At 34.8% G+C, this 9,631-nt stretch overlaps 1 non-coding gene across 1 annotated transcript; it reads left to right on the forward strand.

Annotated features, from left to right (window-relative positions):
• The first annotated feature begins 8,566 nt into the window (after positions 1–8,566).
• LOC114631097 lies at positions 8,567–8,668 on the forward strand. The gene has a single exon (XR_003712902.1). It is a non-coding gene; the product is annotated as a U6 spliceosomal RNA (small nuclear RNA).
• The last annotated feature ends 963 nt before the right edge of the window (positions 8,669–9,631 follow it).

Here is a 9,631-nt window from a genome sequence, read left to right on the forward strand (position 1 = left end):
ATATATATATATATATATATATATTTAACCTGCTCAGTTTGTAAACTGTTACTTGTATGTTTTCAGGGCTGATTGTTTAATATTAGATAAGTGCTTAGTGTGCTTTTTCCCCGGGAAGACTACTGCTCCTACACTCCACATTCTTTAGGTGCCTGTAGTTCTTTGCCTGGAGCATTGAGGCCTTGTAGGTTTTAAGTGTCCACTTTGGCATATCTATTTGCTTTATGTTATAGAAGAGTAGGCTAAAGATTGTAAAAGTTAGAAAGTCAGGGAGTAATTTGCAATATTATCTCCTAGAAATGTCAGAAGTTACACCCATAGACTCTCACCATTATGTCTCTCTAAACAGCTAAATTTGCAAAGCCTTTAAGGGATCACGTTTCCATGCATGTGACAGTCTGCATATAAGATCTTTATTGTAGAATCAAGGTATCAATCTCTTGACTATTAAATGTTTTCTTAATAAAAAACATATTTTAAGTCCTTATCTAGAATCTCAAATGAGATTTAACTGTTTTCCTATAGGAGAAAACATCTGTAAAATGTATGGATGCATCTGGGTTGTCTTTAGGACTGATACCTATTGTTTCTTCAATAGATTCATCAAAGTTCATGTATATAGCAGTGGTACTAAGGAAATTAAAAAGAACAATTGAATTGTAACCTAAATTTAGCAGATGTATACAAATTAATTTTAATAAGCACCACTACAGAATTATCTGTGCATAGGAACGTATACTGAGTAGAGAGTTCTCATGTTTGCTGTTCCTCAGTCATGCTCTCTTTCCTAACCAACCAGGGTCAGTTCCAAAACCAGAAGGTATGGGTGCTTCATGTGTTAGAATTTAATGCAAAAATACAGAGAAGGTAATGGAAACAGTAAGATAGAATTGGGTTATAGCTTTCATTGGAAATAATATTTGAGCGAGACTCGAGTAGAGACATAGCCACATGGATATTCATGGGAGAATATTAATGCAGACTCACACTAAATACAAAAACAAAGCAAGAATCTATTTGCTTGTTAAATGAATGTCTATAATGAAAAAAATATATGAACTAGAGTGTTAAATCACAGGAAGATAATATTTTGCATTGTTAAGGTGTTTAGAAGTAAGTGAAAGGTTATATAGCATTTTATATCATACTATCTTTGATGTCTTTTAGCATTTTATATCATACTATATTTGATGTCTTCCTCCAAGCCAAGACTTCAAGCATGGTGAATGAAGAGACAATATGGATTCTGTTGTCTTTGCAATATGTGCAAGATGTAGTATTTATTCCATAACATAAGCTGATTGAGCATTTATTAGAAAAGCACATACATTTATGGATGTATGGTTTTATGTGATAATGAGACTCTATAAAACACTATCTACTGAAAAGAAGCTTCTCTGATTAGATCTTAAAGATACTATAATTAATGAGTATTAATATAATTATTTTGAAGATATTATGTTCATTTACCAAATAATACTAATAGATTCTGTCCTATGGCTTCTGACCTTTATCTTGTTGCAGGTTCATGTCTAGGTTTACAGTGACAGGCATGAGTCCCATCCTTTTGAGTGAGACTTACATTCATTCAGAAATTGGTTGGTTATCTAAATAACACTGATTGCAACAATAAGTACCTTGCCAGGCTGATTGTTGACACTGATCACAATGACTCCTGCTGAGTCAGACTTTTCATGACTTTCTTTTTCACCAACCTGTACAGAATCTTCTGTCACTAGAGAAGTGTCACTAGACAGTAGCAAGAAACTTCCAGGTAGATAATAGCTTGATCTCTCCATGAACTGTAGACTCAGTGAGTCGTCTATTCAGCAATAGGATCATACCATGAAGTTCAAACATATAACCAAAAGTAATAACAAAAGTCTACATTGTTTTAAAAGTCTCTAAGATCTCTATGATCAACAACTTGAAGGGATAAATCTCACAACTGACACTAGACTTTTCCATATTTTGGAGATAAGTTGAATGGTTATCAACAAATGCCATCTGGATGATATATTTATCAAGTAAAATATGAGGCATTGGTATAAACATAATGAAAGAAGCTGGTTGGAATAAGTTTTGGAATTTGTTTGTCTCAACAAAGATGCTAGGATGAACAGATGACTCCACAATAAGAGCACTCATTGCTCTTCTATGGGGCCAGAGGTTGGTTATCAGAGCTTATATAAGGTGACTCGAAACTGTATATAACTCTAGCTCCAGGACATCTTACACCTGTGGATATTCCCTAATATTTGTTCTCATGTGCACATGCTCAAATCCATGTTCCCCAGGCAGAGGCCAGGTGTGCACCACAGCTAGAAACAGCCAGCCAGAAATTCCAGCCCTGATACCCATGGGACATCAGCAAGGGAGATGGCTCTGCTAATCTACCATTCTGTCTCCACAATGCTTGGCTGAGCACAGACCATCTCGCCATCCATGAAGTACCTGGTAGAAATGAGTCTCTAATGCTTAAAGATCATCTAATAGCTTTATATATTTAGAAATGATCAATTACCAAGATGCCCACACAATTAGAGGTGTTATCCAATTCCTAACCTAGATATTACAACTACCTTCGACTGCTAAAGACACACATACATCCGCCGCCATCTTCCCCTCTCTCTGGTCCTCTTTCTCTCCTAGCATGTCTTCTTTCTTTTCCTCTTCCTCTCCTTACTCCTCCCACTCCACCTACCTCTCATATAGTCCAATTGCCGAGCTTTATTACAAATGTAGTGGGAAAATATCCCACTACACACCCCCAAAGGAAAAAAATCTTAACACTATATTAATAGAAATGTTATTATATCCACTGCCTGGTGGATTGTGGAATTCCAGAATGAAGATGAAAGCAGCAAGCGGAGGTGGGGAATGGAGAAAAGAGAAGGATGAAGACAAAGAGTAAAAAGAGAAAGAAACAATATAATCAGTAATATACGTGATTCCTGCTTATATGCAATAAATGGAAAAAGTAGGGGACTTTCTGGAATGGACAGTTATATTAAACCATACATTGCATGCAGTAATGCATGCTAACATGAAAGACAATCTCAGTGATCTCTTTGGATCTTTATGTCAGATGAGGGCATACCTCCCTTTAAATCACCCGCTATGACTTGTGTCCTTCTCTAGTTTAAAACAGATACTCATGTTGCTCATCTTTAATACACTCATTAGGCTTTACGTTTGTAGAGAAGTGAATACATTTAAGATATCAGGCTCAAGGGCGACATAGTGTCAGACAGAAATAAAATCCCTAAATCATATGGGACAATAAATACATGATCTACAGGACCACTAAGCAGCAAATAGGTATGAAGAACATTTCCCTTGCAGATGCAGAGCTTGTAGCAAGGCTAAGGGCAAAGAGAAGAAACACATGCTACACTCATGTTTACCTTCTATTTAAGCTGTTCAGTGCCTACAGGGGCCTGTTCTGATCCTTCAAGGCCTGGTACAGTTATATATCATGAGAATTTAGGGGTATTCACCTTGAACATGCTTAGTGTTAAAAATGGTATGACTTAACTTATGGAAGCTGTGGCTATGGCTATGGAATTCATGATCTCAATTAAACTTCAATGACATGCATAGATAAAATGTAACTCAATATCAATATAAAACAAGCTCCAAAACAATGTACATTCTCCTTTTATACATGCACATATTATAGACTATATAGAAACATATATATCATATAAAAGTTGATATTATTTAAATCTGTTAAAGTCTGGATATTTTGTATGTTTCAGACACATATGCATATATTTAAATGTGTGTACATATATGTATATATTCATTACATAATATATTTTAGAGTGGTATATATATATATTATTTGAATAAAAATTTCCGTTCATTTATTCAAGTGAAATAACTAATAAACACATACACACAAACATACACACACACACACACACACACACACACAAAGAGAGAGAGAGAGAAAGAAAAAGAGAGAGAGAAAGGGGGGAATTTTAGTAAAGAATTATCATAAGATCTGAAGTGATTATTTTATTTTAATTTTACTATTTAATTTTTTTTATTTTTTAGATTTACTTATGAGCATGGAGTGATTGTGTGTAGACATGTCCATGCCAAGGGTTTTTGTTGCAAACAAAGAATGATTTTGAGGAATCTGTGGTCTCAAAATTCTTAGGGATCAGAATCATGTCATAAAGATTGAAGGTAAGTAATTTTTTAACCTGTTGTTTATTTCACGTATCATAAACTACTGATATTAATGCAATTATTTTCTATTAGATAGAACTTTAATTTAAATTGAATGCTCTTTTTATTGCTTATTAGAAATAATCAATGCATAGGATTTCATAACATTTTAGAGAATGATAGCAAATGACTGAGTTCATGTCCTTTAAGTGTTTTAGTACATTAAAAAAGGTAATCAAGACAAACTATGTCCTCTGCAGAGCTCCTTTTAAAGACGCTTTTAAGTATGAAATTGTAGAAAATATGATGACTGAGATGGCCAATTAGTTTCTGGATCCAAAATATTGCAATTAAAGCCAAGAAAGATGGTCCCCAGTGTGAGGTTCATCATGCTGCATAGTAGTCCCTCTGCAGGTTGGCTTAGGGTTGCCCACTTCCCTTATGCAAGTATAAGTAGGGATATATTTTATAGTTTATAGCAGCACCAAGAAACTCCTAAAGTCAGAGAGTCAGAACAGAGGTACCTGTCAGAACCAGAAGTAAGTCTTGTATTTTTACTCTCTCTGTTTATTTAAGTGAAAATTACTGGTTTCTAAATCAGGAAAAAAATATATGTTTCCTAGTTTCAGTTTATTAACGATTTCCTGGAACTTGAAAAACAGTAGGAAATAGGAATCTTGATTTTTATTGTGAATAACAGCACACCTAAAGAAGAATAGAAAGATCTGAGCAATATAAACTGGGATTCTAACAACAGTCCTTATGTATGGAGTTCAGATTTTAGGTTACCTTAAAACCATGTTTGTTCAGGAGTACCTAGTTATGTTTCTTGTGTTTATTGGAAACATATTGTAACTCCTCCTTTACAAGCACAGAATTTCCCAGTGCATATCTCTAAGACTAATTTAACTTTGGTGTACTCTTTTCTAAACCCAGTCCACTCTGCTGCTTTCTCAGCAGATATTAAGTTCAATAAATTCACCAACAATAAGTGTCAGCCTTTCAGGGGCTAAGCACTTATGCTTTGTGAGAACACCCAAATAACATTTTCTGCCTCTGCCTTCATGCACTCAAAGCTCACACTGTATCTGGGAGAAATTCAGATATTCTAACAAGGCATATGTGTCTCCCAATTTGGCTCTCAGAATATTGAAACAATGGACTCCAAAGAAATGGGAATTTTCCCTTAAGAACCTCATGTTGGGTGAAGGAAAATGACCCAACTTGAGGGGCACTTATTTCTACTGAAAAGAATTTACACAATTGTTACAGCTTATCAGACCTAATACAATGAGACTGGAGTCCAGGCATGGATGGGCCAATGGTGGGCAGGACATCTTGACCAGGACTGTCTATATCTACATGTCCTTAGCTCTCTGTTTAAAATTTATTCCTACTTCTGAACCTCCAAGAAAACTTAGGGTGTTTGTTGTTTGTTTTTGTTCTTCTTCTCATAGTGGCCATACTGAGCAACTGTCCTTTTTCTGCATTGTACTATTAATTTGATTTACTGAGTGTAACTGGTTGAACATGGCGTGGTGCAAAGTCTGTAACATGAAGTTTGATAACAACAATAATACAGCCAAGGAGAGTAACTATATTTCTGCAATTTCTTCCTCCTTCTGAGAAATCTCTTCTTAAAGTACGCTACTCTCTTCTGCTTTAGTCTAACATTTTTGCCAGATATTCTTAAGCTTCTAATTGACTACTAGAAGGGAACATTCATTATTCAGAATTCCATATATTCCTATTCACTACAGAAACTGAAGGGGGCTATGATCTTTTTTTTTAAGATGTTCAATTCAGTTCTACACTCCACCATGGCCTAATATGTTGATTATCAATCTTATTGTAGAGGAAACAAATATCACTGCTTATACCAGTCGACAGATCCTCTAGTTGCTTCTATCTCAACGGGCCACACACATCCTCCAAAAGTCTGTTTATCAATGCCAAGTTCTTGGAATTGCTGTCACCTTTTACCTTTCAGTAAAATGTCTGCTTCCAGCTTTTTTCCTTGCACCTTCAAGAACTTAGGCCAGTACAGATAGAATAAAACTTATCTCTACCAACCCTCCAAACCTGGCAGACTCAGCAACTCAATTTTACTGTACTGAAGGCTGTGTTTTCCCCCAGGATCTCTTAATGTTAAACCTGGCCTAAATTTCCTCTTATGGGTTTCTACTTTCAGCATCTTATCATGGGTGTTTATAAACTTGAGCATAAAAATTATTTTAATAAGGCTCCCCTGGGAGGCCTTTTCCTCTGCTTCCTTCCTGTGGTTCTGTTTTTCTCTGCAAAATTTACAATCTGAAATTTGAGAGATGATGTGACTCATCTAACTGTGATTCCTTTAGATTTAATAAGCAACACTTTAGGCAGATTCCCACACACTCTAATATCAAGGACTGTTGTATTATATTATATACATTTGATGTTTATAATGAAATATTTGGTTACAGATTTAACAGGAACACTAATAAGGGTTATTTGGGGAAAACTTTAATTTCATAGACATACTGCAGTATGGGAGGCTCTTAAGAGAGTTAAGGAACGGATAACACAGAGAAATAACAACATGTGGCTCTGAAGAGACAGGTTAAGCTCACATTGGATCAAAGTCATGGTCTCTTTTTATAGCTCTCTGACTAATGGAGAAATTCATAACTCAAAACATGTATTGGTTGAAACAGCATATTGGTTGAGGAACAGAAAATGTCACTATTAACATCTTTCTAATATAAACTGACTTATTCAGAAGAAAAATCCTGGCACATGGAAGTCTGTTAACTAGATACTTAACAGTGTCTCAGTTGGGTGTCTGTATCTATGCGGGAGTAAGGATTATTGTAGGAGTTGTTGCAGAAGCAGCACTTTGGTCTCGATTATAACATTGCATTGGATATATTAGGTTAAGATTATTCACAAAGTAGTCCCATGATCAAGCATCTTTGTGTGTAAGGGAAGTTACAATGCAATTCTTACCCGTGTACTATATAAGAATGCCATGGTTGTATCTCTGCTTTTCAAAGAGTTATATTTAAATTTTCTGGATCACATCATATATCTCATAATGTGTTCCAGGTTCAGTACAACATTTGATTAAGGAGATTTCAAAACAAATAATTTTATGTTTATAAATCACACCCTACAACTATTCTTTTAATTACCCTGATTCTCTTAAAACTAACAGGAGAAACATATTTGTGTTTGAAAAATAGAGTTCTGGGAGCATGAGATTTGTTATCACATGCATTGAAAATAGCTTAAAATAATAAGTTGGTACGTGGTTGAAGACCATATGAGCATGGTTATTGCCACTAATATATCCAAACAACACTTATTAAGTATTTAATTTTTGCTAAATGAACAGGAGGTTTAGTTAATTATTAACTTTCTGAAATATATAAACAGGTGAAGTCACTAATTTTATGATGAAACATGATTTATGAAATTATTCAATAAAAGATTTTAAATACTAGGGCTAGAAAGATGACTTAACAGATAAGGGCAGTTTCTGCCAAGCCTGATGACCTGAGTTCTATTCTTAGAACTCATGAAGTGGTAAGATTGTATGAGCTGTCCACTAACATACACATGTGTTGAAATACACATCCTCACAATAAATCAAAGTAAAGAAAAACAAGTATAATAAAAACAAACTATTTGAGTATAAGGCTAAAGTAAATATTTTAAATCAAGAGAAATGAAGTGAAAATTGTGTTAGTTAGTTGGTTGTAATAAGGAAAGAAGTTTAAAATAAATGTAAGGACACCACTATCTCAATTTGTTTAATATAAGCTACAGAAGTCATTGTAATTTTTCTTCTATGTAATTATCATTCTTATAATTATCATTAAAATATTGTGACTCTCTCTCTTTCTCTCTTTCTTCCTCTTTTCCTTCTTTTGCCCTCTCTTTCTCTCTCTTTCCCTCTTCCAACAGTGGCAACTCCATGGTCTCAATCTGTGGGTCATGGACTTGCCTGCTGGAGAACAGCTACCCAATAAACATGTCTTTAATATGTAATCTAAAAAATATTATGGCAATTTATCAATTAGACAACTGCCTATTCATTCATTTGATATATACATTATGTATATACATTATACATGAATACATACCCATATCCATATGGCAGAATGAAAGCTCTGAGGGTTAAAGATAGGGCACTATACATTCTCATATATGCAACACTAATCTTCTACTACTGAGCAAATTTCAGATGATTTCTGACATTAGAGTGTTTTCTTTTATAGGTGTGTTATGCAAATATTTGTGCTTTGATATTCTGGATATGGTATTTGGTATTTCTTATATCCTTTTAATTTCACCAGATTTTTAATTTCATTGGTTTCACAAAAAAAAAAAAACAAAACAAAACACCTGCGGTTTCTTCGGCAATACTAAAATTGGAACAATACATAGAAGATTAGCATAGCCCCTGCACAAGGATGACATGCAAATTCATGAAGCAGTCCATAATTTTTAGGATAGAACAAGGAAGTAGGCTTCAGACCTGAAAACGACTTTGGGCTAGGACGGGGAATTAGGCTCAGATATTTTGGACATCCTGATAATACCTTAGAAACAGTGATCACTGGAGTGTTCATGTAATGGGTTTTAATGCTTTGTTTGTTTCTTGACTATTTGTGTTTATAATCTTGCTTGTTCCTTGACTATTTGCATGTATTGTATTGATGGACCATCAATCTAGAACTGACCTTAATACATGCATATAATTAAAATGGTACAAAAGCAAAAAGGAGGAGGGGGAATGGGATAGGAGGATCTAGGGAGGGGAAATTCAGAAAGGGGATGACATCTGAAATGTAAATAAATAAAATATCCAATAAAAACCACACACATGTACATGTATATTTCTCATATCTGCTCCACCTACTATCCTTTCACCTATTCTGGCTATTCAGTTTTTCCATCACAAAAAATGTTTAAGATCTATTTTCAGGTCATCACTTTAAGTTTGCAAAATAGTTTTGCATAATAATCTTTAATTCACATATTTTCCTTCCAAAGAGATGACTTCTTTCCTACATATGAAAAAGAATGTAGTCTCTCTGTCTCTTTCTCTCTCCATGTGTGTGGGGGTTGTGGGTGTGTTCCTACATACATGAGTATAACCTGCTCAGTCTGTAACCCAGTATGTAATATATGATTTCAGAGCTCACCATTTGTTATTTGATGACAAATTTATATGTTGTTCCAAATGGGAAGAATTCCTTAGATTCCAATAATTCTTAGTATGACCTATCTCATATCTCCATGTTGACCTTGTTTCCACAGTTTGAAGGACAGTCCTAGATCACAGGAGATGTCCCTCACAAACAGCACTAAAATCACAGAATTCATTTTACTGGGGCTCACAGATCGCCCAGAACTCCAGCCTCTCCTCTTTGCGCTGTTTCTGTTTGTTTACCTTGTCACTGTCTTA

The sequence above is a fragment of the Grammomys surdaster genome, unplaced genomic scaffold, assembly GCF_004785775.1.
Source record: "Grammomys surdaster isolate TR1022 unplaced genomic scaffold, NIH_TR_1.0 350, whole genome shotgun sequence".
Taxonomy (NCBI): domain Eukaryota; kingdom Metazoa; phylum Chordata; class Mammalia; order Rodentia; family Muridae; genus Grammomys; species Grammomys surdaster.